Genomic DNA, 13,932 nt, shown 5'->3' on the forward strand with positions numbered 1-13,932 from the left:
GGCCCTTTCGTCTGACCTCAAACAAACGAAGCAGTATTGTGGATAAAGACCTACAAAATCATGGTTAAAGCTCTTGTTGGCATCAGAAGTGCCAAGGCTTCATCCAGATGTTCTTCTCTAATACAGTGCCTTTCTGAACCCACAAAGGCACTTGATTATAGGTAGCACCTCCAGCTGAGGTGCCAACCCTTGCATGGTGGGTTACAGCCTACTGGCAATAGATTTGCATTTCTTGGTTGCCTTTGAACCCATAGGTACCTGTGAACAGAAGACCAGAAGCTTGGTCACCACTGGGATGGTGCAGACCCATACCTGAATGGCAGGTTCAGCAAACGGCAAAAACTGGTGGTGTGCAGCTGCAAAGCTCTGTAGGGCAGTCTTTGTACACCACGGAAAGTGATCTGGAGCTCTTTTCTACTAATCTTGTATTATTTTTTCTCAGTGTGACTGTTGTGTCTTTAGAAGCCACAGTGTGATTTCAGAGTGTAAGTCCTGAAACATCTCCAAGCATTGCACAAAGGTTCTTTCCCATTAGTTGCCAGAATTTGGTGCATCAAAGAAATGTTGAAGCTGAGATTATTCACATATTTAAAGGTGTCTGAGCTGATACCTGCCTTTCATAGGTTGATGCAGATCCTTTTGCGATGCCTCCTGGATCTGAGGGCTGGCCAATGCAGATAGGCTTATTTTTCTGGGGACACAGGCGTCCTGTTTAAGCCTATGAAACACAAAAACATAGGCAGTTTTGTATAAAAAAAACCCCAAAGAAACAAAAAAAAAACCCACCAAAAAATGGCTAGGCTGCCTTTCAAAGAGCTTTGCACAGTTCTGTGGTATCCAGATACAGTAGTCTGCAGGATCCCCTGTGGGTCCGTCCCACTGTGCCCACAGCAAAGAGTTAACGGGGCTCCCAGGGCCCAATGCTGGCTGAAGAATTTAGAGGTTTTATGCTAGGTCTAATGATGGGAAAGCTCCTCTGGTCTCCAGTGCCCATAGAGGTGTAGTGACTAATGCAGCAGAAGAGACAGGTTTGCAAAACACGACTGTTTTGTGACCACAAAGGGAAATCTTTAACATGGACCCTTTACTTAGATGGGAGAGAAAGAAAAATCCAGTCCTGAGCTTCCAAATAGTGAACTGAGATGAAAGAAAGAGGGCTTCAGGGAAGTGAGCATTAATCAATTTGCAATACGTTTCATTATTTAAAAACTTAATTCTCTTTCTGCTAAATTAAGCTGAATCAGTATCTCAATTTAATTCTGTCTACTGTAGTGAAATCCACCCTCATTTTCTGATCACTCTCCTGCCTTGTAATGGGAACCATTCTGTGAGGTGAATCTTTGATCTAAAAAAAGGAAGGAAACATAAATACTCTTGTATTGGCCATTTCGTTTAGAAACCTGGTGCCTTCAGGAAAATAACACTGAGTTTTGATCCATCATACATTTGAAGAATAAGCCAATATGTTCATGCTAGCAGTTTGCATCTGTGGAATAATTTACAGAGGCATGTTGATTTTTAGATAATTTGACTATAGAGACATTTTCCTCTTTTTTTACAGCTCAATTGCTTCTTTTTTTTTTCTTCTTTTTTTTTTCTTTTTTTTCTTTTTTATTTTAAACAGAGGAGTCATTCCACATCTTCCAGGATTTTTTAACATATATTATAGTTTTTTTGTTGTTCCAGAATTGCCTTTTAGTTAATGGGCATAGCTTAACAATACTTGTTAATCTCATCTCAGTCCATTAAGCTTTGAAAGTAATAAAGTGCAAGGGTATATGAATTAAATAAACATGTGAGAGATTCTTTCCAGTGAATGCCAAGATATTTTTTCTAAATAAATAATGAGCTAAATTGATTTATATTTTTAATGTTTTCTGCTTAAAAAAAAAAAAAAAAAAAGTTGCTACTCCAGATGAGGCAAGTAGTTGTTAGTTTAGAATGTAAAAATAATCAGTAAAAAGCTAAAAAAAATTTGTTATGTTTGGAGAATAACAGAAAATGCCGTTTCTCTTAAGGCTGTCTTTGGAAATTTTATACATCATTAAATATTCCTAGTTTTGAGCATTCAGCTGCTTTTGGATGGCAGCGTTACTTACTCCCACCTGGGATGTTTCACACAACAGTCACCTCAGGATGTTGTGAGGAGCAGAACTGCCTTTATAGAATTCTCTACAAAACAAACAGCTTTCAGCACAAATAAAAAAATAATAATGAGGAGGACTCACACAGGGAAATGATTGCAGTGGTAACTATTCCTGGCAAATCGGGTGTGTTTGTGCGGATGATCCTTTTAACACCCAAGGAAAGTCTCAGGGGGTGTTAGGAAGGGACTTCCCTTTCCCTTGCTTTGCCTTCCTTGCCTTCTTTTGCCTTCCCTTCCCACTGGGAAACTAGGGAGTTTCCACATTAAAAAAAAAAAAAAAAAAAAAAAAAAAAGGAAGTCTTTTTTAGTGGTTCTGTGAGCCATGGTTACGAGAAGGCATCAAGGCTGTTGCTTCTATGGATGTTTATCACAGCGTACATTGGGTGCAGTGTCCATGCTAGGACAGTACCTGAGCATTCTGGCATCTTCAAAGCACAGATCATCACAAAGCCACTCTGAGTGAGAAGATGCTACCAGGCAAATGCTAGCCAAGTGCCACAGAGTTTTATTTCTGTGGTAATACTGGCTCAAACGTTTCCATCAAATTTCAGCCACCCACTCCTGCTCCCTATCACCTTCTCAGCTATGTCTCCCCAGCTGCCTTTAGGGCCATGTGGTAAAATTATGTCAGTTAATTGATCCAGAATAAAAATAAGCCTGCATGAAAAGAGGGAAGGCTTTGTTTTCTACCTGGAGCAGCTCCCTGGTAGGACTCATTGCTCAGCCCCACAAACAGTGGTGGCAGCATGTCACCAGGACATGTTGGGGCAGGAGAGCCTGAAGCTGACACTGTGGGCAAGGAATGTGAAGGAGGAATCAAGCACCATGCTTGATATCTGCATCTCTCAGACTGCACTGAGATGCTCCTGGTTGGAAGTGAGATAGCCTTAATTTGGTTCGTTGAAAGTCTGGTGAACATCTGTGGACCTCAGTCTGCTCTGGTTTAATGAGGTATTTTACACACTTACCTCTAATTAACACAGATTAATTTCCTGAGGATGTGCCTATACATGAAGATATTTTGGAAAGGCAGCCCCTGAGCACTTCAGTGCAAGCAGTGCTGCTCCCGAAGATGCCCCAAAGCCCTGCAGCAGGGCAGGAGCTGCCCCCAGCCTCTCCCCCAACCCCAGAGTGCCCTTCTTTCTCCTGCCGTGGAGCCCAAGGGCACGGCAGCCAGGAGGGCAATCCCAGGGGATTGCTGGGGGCAGCAATATATGACCCCTCAGCTCAGTTTGTTCTCCCTCTGGCACCCCACCAGGGGACAGGCAGCCTGGCACAGACTAAAGACAAGTTTCTGGCCTGGGGACAACCTGGCCCACTGCAATTTATAATGGAGCTTCCATGAAATTACTTTGTTGTAACTTTGTCAGTACCAAATGAATGCACCGTAATTAGTGCATTCAGTGTGAATCCCAGTGGAAGCAATAATGATTTCCAGTTTATTCAAAAAGGTTGCTATTTTCCCTGACAAAAAAATGATGACCTAAAAATATCTGATGTATTTCTCATTATTTTAGTGACTGTAATGATATGTTTAGAAGAAACACCAATTTTCCTGTCTACTGCTTTTGACACAACAACAATTAGTCATAAGCAATGACAAAAATACTTGCATTACTTAAGAAATGGTGAGAAACACAAATGTTTCTGTATTTGCAGCTGCTTCAATATTATTTGGTTGCATTAGCCTGAATGAGTTTGTAGGAGCAGGAATTTGGAAAACGTAACCTGTAAAACTTCAAACTTGTGGATAGTAAAGAGGCGAAAGAATTGTATTTCATCAGGATAGTCCTCCCAGAGGAAAAATATACTTCGGTAGCATCCAGGTATCACATCACGTAATGAAAATAACAATGCAGTTTTCAGGAAACCACAGCTAGCCTTAGGACAGTGGTGTTTGTCTCCTTACAGAGAGAGAATGTAATTACATCATATTATCTCTGTGTCTTGTCACTAAGTTTGGCTGCTATATCTGTAGTTTTTCAAGTAAATATATGGAAAAATACATTTGTAAATGTACTCCTTAATTAATTACTTTATCAGCCTTTATTGGCATGCTATTTGATAAACATAAAAAGCAAATAGGAAAATGGTCACTCCTAGTATTTCAGAAATTTTAAAAACCTTCTCTACCACAGCTTTACTGTATCAATTTTTGCCTTTACTTTCCCCTTCTTTACTCTTCCCAAGTCCTTTTCCCTCTAGATATAGCTCTTTCAGCTATTATCTTTGCATGTGGTGTCTTACGCTTACTTTCCAATGTCACAGCATTTTCTCTGCATCCATCTTCATAAATAATGCATGGGGGAAGAATCTACAATTTCTGTGTCAGCCCTTATCCAGAGGGTAGGTTCATTCTCCCAGCCCCAACAGGTGAGTCATTGACACACGTCACCCTTGTCACACAGACTGGGTGTCTCAGAGTGAGCTGCATCTTTCTCAGCTTTTCCTTGTATCATGTCCTCATTATACAATTGTGAATTTACTGCCTGTTAAACGTAAAACTAATGTGAATTCAAACTCTAGGCTCTCAAGGCCACCATCCACATTCTTAACAGAAGAGAGACAGTGGCTGAGGTCTGGGGCTCTGTGAAGGTCCAAGCTTCTTGTACTCCTCCACGTGGACTTGGAGCCTTCCCATGTAATGATGGGACAAGGGTTAGGCTATGTCCCCCTCTGGTAAGAGAATTCCCAAGGCTGGCTGCTTCCAAGCAGAGTATTAATCTGAGCATGAGCTACAGCTATGTTGGCAGAAAACACATGGTCATGGGCCCAATGCTCTCAGCTCTGATGAGAAGGTTTGGCTCCTTTAAAAGTCAAAAGGAAATTTGCTTCTTACTCAATGCAAAACCAGGTTCTACCACAGCATGAGGCTATTTCTCCATTTGTTTCTTTTTCTTTCAAAGTTAAGTAGATTCCCTCCCCCACTTCTTCATTTCTTACTATTTCTGGTAGACTGAGAAATCTCATTCTGGTAATTTTTGTACCTTGAACACTGGAGAAAATAGTTTTGTTTCATTACTGCTCACCATGCAAAATTTGGGCTTCTGCTGTGCACTTTGCCTTCCAGTTTCCAATTACACACAAAGATACACTATTAAAATTTCAAATAACTTGCACTACTTACACTTTTCTAAGCCCTACTGTTCATACGAGTGATTAGAACATCACCTACTGCATCAGCTGGACAGTTTGGTCTTATTATTTTCTACAGATAATGGGGATTGTCTGGTATTAATGAAGCTTAATTCATTCACCTCATTTTCCTTGTTGAGTTCCCTCAGCAACAGACCCCAAACAACAAGTGAATGATGTTGGAAATGTTTGTTAAAGGACTCAGCATTAACACAGCCAGAGATCTCCAAAACAGAGGCTATGCCAACACTGCCATAGCAAGACAAGTCCTCTTTGAGGTTTCTTCTTTACAAAAACCCTTCTGACACAGGGGACTGAAATGAACCCCACCAGAGCTGGTGTCCAGCAGTGCTGCAGCTGCACCCACTGGTTCTCTCCCTTTACATATAGGGGCCCTTTCTCAGAGGGTCCTGGGGCAGGGAGCAGGCTTTTAAAAACACCAGTTAGGAAACTCCACTAAAGTGGAGAACTGCCTGCACATCTCCTCCCTGGAGTAAGGTTCGAAATGCTTTACAAAATAAATGTTGTACCTGGTTACTGGTGAAGAGCTGAGTTGTTCAAAACTCATTTTGTTTTACTCATAGAATTGCTAGCTTCTCATATGGAGCCGATGTGTCTGATTATAAATGATTAAATGAACACATATGAATGTTTCCAGGCCTCCTGAGCCCCTCCCTCAGCTTATAAAGCCTTTTGAAGTTAAAACAAAAACAAACCTCTAATTATCTTAAGATAACCCTTGCAAACAAGCAACCTTACCATCAGAGAGAAAATTTCACCCATCATCTATTCTATGCTGGTATGTAAAATCTTTGTCTGTACATTTTCTAATGCGTCTTCCCTGTGGGTGACTTCTGAAAGTCTTCAAGTGAAGGTTCATCTATACTTGGAGCCCAGGAAAACACACTTTTTCTTTTTGAGTCCCTTATTTTTGCTGTGGTCCCTACTGAAAAGTTGCACTGTTGTGATATTCTATAATATTACCAATCATGAAATATTTGGCTTAAGAAATGTAATGAGAAAATCTTACATTTATTAAGTTCATTGACAGTTCAGACTATAAGGGAAGATGACCTGGGTTCACACAATAAAGCAACACACGCAGCCCCAAACCTGGATTGTACACCGAGAGAGACAGAAGTGTTTGGGAGAGAGCTCTCTGTTGACATTAACTTCAGGCCTGATGCAAACAGTGCAAATCATTTATCCAGGGCTAAGTAAGTTTCAAGTGCTCAGAGATACCTCTGATCAAAGAAAGAAGAGCAATTTCTGTATCTCAGTGGGTAAACAAGCAATCTCAATTCCACAAGCTGCCACTGCTGCAGATACTAATGTTAATTTTCACTAATTTGGAAAATCAGGTCAGCTGTGTAAATCTTTCATGATCAGTGCATCCAAATTTGAAAATCTTAGATGTAACAAGACATGAAGACTCTGTGGGGGTCACCAGCTGTTTTCAACAGAACTTCAAAGGACAGTAGTGGAATGAACTGTTCTGCTGAAGGAGGATGGAGGTGGCTTGATGGGTGAGGTAGAGCTGTCCTGTTCCCTCATTTGTCAGATCATATTAGACTAATTCTGAAATTTTACACTGGCTGCACCTCTTCTGATCCTGTGGGCAGCACAACAGACCCCAGGGGTGCAGATGGTGAGTGACAGGAGGTGAGGGGGAACATGGTCCAGCTGCCCGTGCCACTCCCCACACTGCTGCAAAGCCATGCTGGCCACATTTTTACTGTAAATGGGGGAACCTGGTGGTTGCCATCAGCTACGTTGTCAGTTCCAGGGGATGTTTCAGTAGTGCTGAGCCACTGCCACCTCAGAGTGAACACCAAAATGCCAAGCCCCAGCCTGGGGGTTGCACAGAAGCAGATGCAGTAGCTGTGTGTCCCCTGGGGGCTTGCTGATGCTGGAGAAATCCTCTGGAGAGGTGGATGAACCCTGTTAAGGGCTGATTTGCATGTCAGTCATTCATACCACTACTTCAGGGCTTACAAGCCAGTTCTTAGCATCTTCGAAAATATCAATTGCTACCAAAAATAATAAACAGAAGTTGTGTGCATCCCAATCAGCTAATGCCCGTTAGAAGATCACAGCATAAAGTGGATTGCCAAGGAAGAGGATGCACCCTTCTGAAGCTCTTGGCAACAGCTAAACTCCAGACTGATTGGCTTAAAATTAGCCCCAAAGGCAGCTGAGAGCAGTTCCATACATCCCATGTCACATGTCAAAATGTCATTGTCTGGAATGGAAATGGTTCATACATCGCAAGGCAGTGCAAGAGCATGCCAAGCAGACTATCATTAATTGCCTACTAGGAGAAATAACCTTCTTAACAAGCAAGTTTACAGGAACTACTGTAACCAGAAGGGAAAAAAAGAAACTCTGTATTGTCTGTCCTTGGAATTATTTGCCTTTATCCGTTCTTCCCTCAGAAATCTCTGAGTTTTCTTCACAGTGTGTTCTTCAATTCTCTTTAGCAGCTAGAAGGCCAGAGTTCGGTTTGATAATGCAGAAGGTACCAAATCCTTTGCTTTGCTGAAGGAAGCACTGACAGCTGCGTCTGCACCTGGTCCTGGCATAAGCAGGCATGTTTCATGCGTGTTTCACTTGCTAGAGTAACAGTGGTTTTGCTGTTTGTCAAGCCTTTCATTACTGGGCCTCAAGATAACCACATCTGATGGGTTTGCTGTACCAAAGACACATTGAGGATTATGTCATGTGTGGGTCAGATGTCCTTCCAGGAAAATATGGGTTAGTTCTGAACAATGACAAGCAATATGTTGTCCACTGTGTGTGTGTATGTACATGTGTCTGTATATCATGCATAATATTACAATACTTGGTTTTTGCAGATGGAGGTGTTGACTCTGTGAGTGCCTATGCATCTACATGAGAGGAAGAGAACTGATTTAACTGTGACTAACTTACATGTCAAAAGCGAGGCGTGTGTGTGCTTGTAAACTTGAAATACAGAAGAATAATCTGCACACACACACTCTTAGGCAGGGATAAAAGCCTGCGGACATTTCAGGATTGACAGCATGCCAGACTCTCTGGAGAGCTGGTTGGTGGAGGGGGTAATTTTTTTTAAACTTGTAAAACAAGAATTCTCAGAAGGCGGCTGGTCTGCAGGCAATTAGGAGAAACCTGCAGTACCTCTGCATGGGGTGCTTTGCTTGTACTGAGGCAGCACGTAGCCAGGTGGGCATGGGTGTTGTCACACATGCCAGTGTGAGTGGGACAGTAGGATCACACTGAACCACTGCCGGAGTTCCTGCTGCGTTGCCCCACTGGAGGGTTTTCAGTATCATTTTTGTGTGTAGACAGGCCAAGGGGCTCCACACCTCCATGCTGTGTCTGGGAGGAGCGTGTTGTTATACTTGCAAAAAAGAAACCTCTGTCTTGAAGCAGCCTTTAAAATTCCACCCCCAGTCATTAAGACCCAATAAAACTGTTAACACCTCCTCAGATATCCTATTTTCTCATACCATCTTTCAGGTGTGCTGTATGGGCTTCCCTGTTTAATACGTGCAGGATACATTTTAAGAGCCTCATGAATTATTTTGGGTAAAGCAAGAGGAAGCAAAGTCCTGGCTCCTGAGGGAGGTTAATGAGGCAGCAGCTCCAGAAATGGGTACCCTGGACCTCAGCCCGATCCTCTTTCCTTCCCAATCTCCTTTCCACTTAGGCATGATTTCCAGGCGGGTAGCTGGAGCATGGGAGACAGGGGGCTTGCTGGAGCACCTGCCCCAAGACAGGGAGATGCCTGGGGTGGCTGTGGAGGATCCTTGCAGCTGGAGGGGATCCCCAGGGTCTCCCACCCCACTTGACATAGAGTTCGGGTATAAATGGAGGTGGAAAATGAAGATACCAGAGAGTATTTAGAAGCATGAACAAAGGATGCTGGAAAACATGCAGCATTCACAAAGAGGACATCCATGGGCAGCTTTTGTAGCAGGCAAGGGAAGGTCTCATAGACACATGCACATCAGCTTTATCAGGTCACACAACCATATTCCTCAGGGTTTGCTTCACTTTTGCAAATTCTGGGTTTTGTTTTGAGCTTTATTGCTCCAAAGGGCTAAAAATTAGAGACCCAAGTTTTTACAAAAGTCATTCCAGCATTGTTCCGGTATGAGAACTTTTTCCTTTCTTTCCTTGGCACCACAAAGACCTGCATAAAATTAATTTACATCTACTTACTTTGCATTAGCATATCCCTTCTCCCTTGTCAAATCACCATGCATTGGTTCCTCAGTTTAGGATTTCTTGTATTTCAGAAATTAGCACAGAAAGAATCATACCTGCAGGGGAGAAAGGGCATTAGAGCTACCTTAGGAAAAATTTAGTTTCTCACACAAACATGTTTTTGCTGATACTCTTCTCTTTTGGAAAACTTTCTGATTTTTCTGACTTGAAGATGAAATGTTTTCATTAACAAGTATGTTTTCCTTTAAAAAAATAATTTAAAAAAAGGTATAGGGTTTTTATTCCTTTTCCCAAACCTGTTGAAAACAATTGGCATAATAAGCTACCTAGGCACTCAGCTTTCATCAGTCCCAATGGGAATAAGATATCTAAGAGTTAGACATCTAAATAGCCTAACTAATTGCCTCCTGACAAAGAGACTTTACGGAATAAGCCATTCAGCCCACACCATTGTCTTCCTTCCCTTCAGAGAACACCATTACAGCTGTCAAAGGCCTCCTAAGCCTGGTAGAAGCTAAGGGTTAATTGAGGATAGAGGGGTTGCTAAATATCTTGATTTTCATGAATAGATCTAATGCGAATCTCCGCTTTCCATAAGCTTTTATGGACAGAATTAATCAGCTTAAAGATGGGAGAGCAGATGCAATAATGGTACTTCCCACAGGGCCAACATAGCTGTAACGATGGGTACTTCTCTTTCCTCACTGATAGAACAACATTGGCATGCCAAAGCCACTGCAAACAGCAGCACATCTTCTGGCTGTGTAAAAATGCCCTCTCTTTCAAGAGTTTGCCTTGCCTCAGCAGCTAACCCAGGATCCCATTAGTTAATCCCGTGTTTGTCTGGAGGCCGTCTGGGAGATGGAAGTGAAGCAGGCGCCATCTCCCTGTACAGCACAATCCTCACTGAAGGCAGGTGCTGGGGCTGGTGAGAGCAAGGTCTGGGGAAGGCCCCAAAGCAAAGCTCCACTGCAACGTAAAACATCTGCATCATTATCTCCAGGGGACAGCAGGCTCAGGGCTGGAGGGAACATGGTCTGGGGCTGCCGAGGGCTGCTGGGGAACCACGTACGGGGGCTGAGATCCTCTGCCTGCTGGGGATGTTTTCTTCTCTGCCAGGTTGTCCCAGTCAGAGCAAGGCTGGGCTCAGGCCTCAGGCTTGGGACAATGTGTTACAGTGGGACAACCAAAGTCACTGCAAAAGCTGCGCAGAGTAGAGGTACGGGCAGGAGGCACAGCTGGGAGCTGGGCAAGAGGAGCAGAGGGCATACCGTATGGGAGGGCGAGTCACGAGCACGGTCAGACGGTAGAGGCAGAGAAGACAAGGAGCTCATGCTGGACCAGGTGCTGGAGCAAAGCAAGGTCGGAACCAGGAATCGGTAAAACAGAAACACAGCTTCAAGCTTAGCCAGAAGGAGCTGCAGGGATTGCCTCCTCTGGTGTCTGCGTGGAGACAAGCTGGGGGCCGCCGGTGGGTGTGAGGTTTATCGTGCCCCCAGATCAGCCAGAGTAAGGGGGGGGCGGGCTGGCAGTCACTGCCAGCAGCGACTGCATGGGGCCAGCACTGCCAGGGAAAAATAAAAGAATAACACCAGCCCACCGAAGGCATATTTAAAAATACAATATGGGTCTGAAAACCACAGCTAAATAATGTGTTGCTTTAGCTAATTATATATTAAGAACCTTACTTCCAGAGACAAGTAGAGCCTAGTTTAAATTAGCACATTGCCTGATAATTAAGAAATTTGCTACAATAACAACACAATTATCCAAAACCAACATAGTAAAAATAACCGTGAAAAATATTTGACTTTGTTAAGGCAATTAATTAGGGGAATTATGTCACAAATATTCTGTTAAACCAGTGGTGGTGCAAATAAAGACGTAGCAACTGCTGGTGAGCAGATGCAACAGAGAATTTACATTGTATGGAAGGAGGGTATATTACATGCAGACTATAAAAATACATTAACATATTAATCATTGCGCACCTCGTATTTTCAGTAATCTTAAATTGATGTGTACGTGATACAGCTAGAATTGCTATTGACTCCAATAGTTTCAAATAAAAGGCATCAAACAGCTAAATTCTGCGTGGATGTGGAGTGGAAGAACTCACTTTCAACAAATCTGGCCCTATTACCACACTATTTCGTTTCATTCCCTTTGGCCTCCCATCCTGGAATATATTAACACCTTCTTTTTCAATCTCTGAAACCATGGGCATGACAGGCCCCAAAGGCCATCCCAGGGCTGCTTTTCATTCCTCTTTGGCTTATTTCTGGACCCCTTCTGGGGAAGGTGAGGGTCCAAATGGTGCTGTCTGAGAACACTTTACCTGTTCTTTCCGTGTGATGCACATTTGTTTAAATCCTGCCCCACTGCCTGCTCGCATAACCTCTTCCAGCACTGACCACCACAAACTTGCTGTGGGAATAAAATTTTATTGCTTGCAATTTTACTTCCCTTTCATGTAAGCATCATCTTGCTCCTTTATTATAAAATACAGTCAAGAGAACAGATTGATCTGTGTTACACCCATCACAAGCAATCAGATTCTCACTACGTCATCTTTCTCCTGAAAAGAACCACTCCCTGGGTTTGTATTCTCCTCATTAAATGTAAGTCTCACCAAATCTCTAACTTTGTTAGTCTTCCTTGGTTCTTTCCTAAGTTATGTTCTGTCTTGAGATAAGAAACAGTACTGAAGAAAAAATTCCAGATACCTTGTTTATAGATACACACATACATTCTGTTTGTACTACTCCATTCAGTAGTTTCTGTCTCTATTTAATCAGCATTAATGCGTGATGCTCACTGCTCCTGTGCATTTCACTGACACCCAGAAATTCTTACAGTATTTTCCATAGACCCAGCCTAGAAATCAGCAACATATGCATGTATGACCTTTTTTCTAACATCCATACCTGTTAGATCTAATCAAATAAAAACCTGTGACTTCAATTATATACAAAGTGCCCAATGTATAGATCTATTTAAATCATTTAAACAAGTTTCTTATAATTAAATTTTACTAATCAAAATCACTTAGAATCAAAGTTCCTCAGTTCGTATAACAGGCATGGCAGGAAGGTGCGAGTCTAAGACCTGCTCAGCGGGGGAGACTAAGTGGTTTGCATCTGTAGTCGGAATGGCTGCATGCAGTATGCACCATATCTCTAATTCTCTAATGCTGATGTTTGTCAGTGTTTTAAATGGGAGGGTATATGTGAGAAGGAAAACATAGCACTTGCAGGGAAAAGGAGCTGTCAGAGCTTCCTATATGGGTTGAGAAGTAGGAAGAAAGAGGAGTAGGAATAAAAGTGAGCAATGGATTTTTCAGGTGAGGAGGTCCCTTACCATAGTGCCATACTGTGCTCAGGAGATGTGTTCACACAGGCAGTGGTCAGGATGGTGGGTCTGCTGGGCACACGCAGCTCAGAGCAGTGAGTCGTGACACTGCTGCTTCCCGCAGCGCGACCTGCGAGGCAGGCAGGCTTCCTGTTGGGACTGGTTCCTTTCAAGCTCTGCACATAAGCCATTGACACAACCACAGACAAACTGGTGAGTGGCCAGTTACAGTGGCAGGACAACAAAAGCCATGCGAGACACTTAACACTTGGATGTGAACTACCAGCTTGTTTCCTTCCATGATTTCCTCAAGGTGACTTCGGATGTGTGCATTCAATAACACATGCTTTCTATCTGCACCCTATGCATTTGGGGAGACACACACATAAAATTACTATAGCCACCTAAAATGTGGCCATCTGAGTCCTACCCTTTCAGGGCTTCTCACTGACCCCCACTGCAGGCACAGCCAGACCATGCTCTTCAGGATGCTTCTCTTCTGCAGCAACCTCAGAAGAGATCAGCGGAGGAAGCAAACACTCTTGGTAAGCAGCAAGGCAAGGATTACAAAGGGCAGATGGCCTAAGGTCCTTAGGTCCTCCCAGGAACTTCTCAAGGGGCCAGTTCAGGTCTCAGAGTGCTGGGCCATTTCTTCAGTACCCTCAAGAGTCAATAAGGAGGAAAATGAATCCATCCCCCCACCCCACCCCACACCCCAGCTATATGGGAAGTATCTCTGTTGCAGCACCCACATTTGCTGCCTGACATTGGGTAATGTGAACATTCTCCCTCTTCATGAACACCCTTTAGAGACACCTCTCTGCTTACTGTATACAAATTGTCCTCTCCTTCTGCTGTTTGAGCTGTGTCCCATTCATTCTTTTTTTTGCTTTTTACCTGTGACATTTACTTTAAGTCGTTCAGGTTTATCTTCTTTTAAGAACATGGTCTTGGTGGATTTTACAGTGCACTTGTGGCATGGGTTATAAGTTCTGAGTATATACACCCAAAAGCTACCCAGGAAGCTAACAACATTGAAAAATTAGTTACTTTGTACTGGAAGGAATTCTGCACCTCAGGGATTCTCA

The 13,932-nt window shown here is 43.0% G+C and overlaps 1 long non-coding RNA gene across 1 annotated transcript; it reads right to left on the reverse strand.

Moving 5' to 3' along the window:
• Positions 1–619: 619 nt before the first annotated feature.
• Positions 620–13,012, reverse strand: LOC114013471 (uncharacterized). Its single transcript, XR_003556469.1, has 3 exons — positions 12,854–13,012; positions 9,488–9,588; positions 620–718 (listed from the first exon to the last, which is right to left on the reverse strand). It is a non-coding gene; the product is annotated as an uncharacterized LOC114013471 (long non-coding RNA).
• Positions 13,013–13,932: the final 920 nt, after the last annotated feature.

The sequence above is a fragment of the Falco peregrinus genome, chromosome 6, assembly GCF_023634155.1.
Source record: "Falco peregrinus isolate bFalPer1 chromosome 6, bFalPer1.pri, whole genome shotgun sequence".
NCBI classification, from domain to species: Eukaryota; Metazoa; Chordata; class Aves; order Falconiformes; family Falconidae; genus Falco; species Falco peregrinus.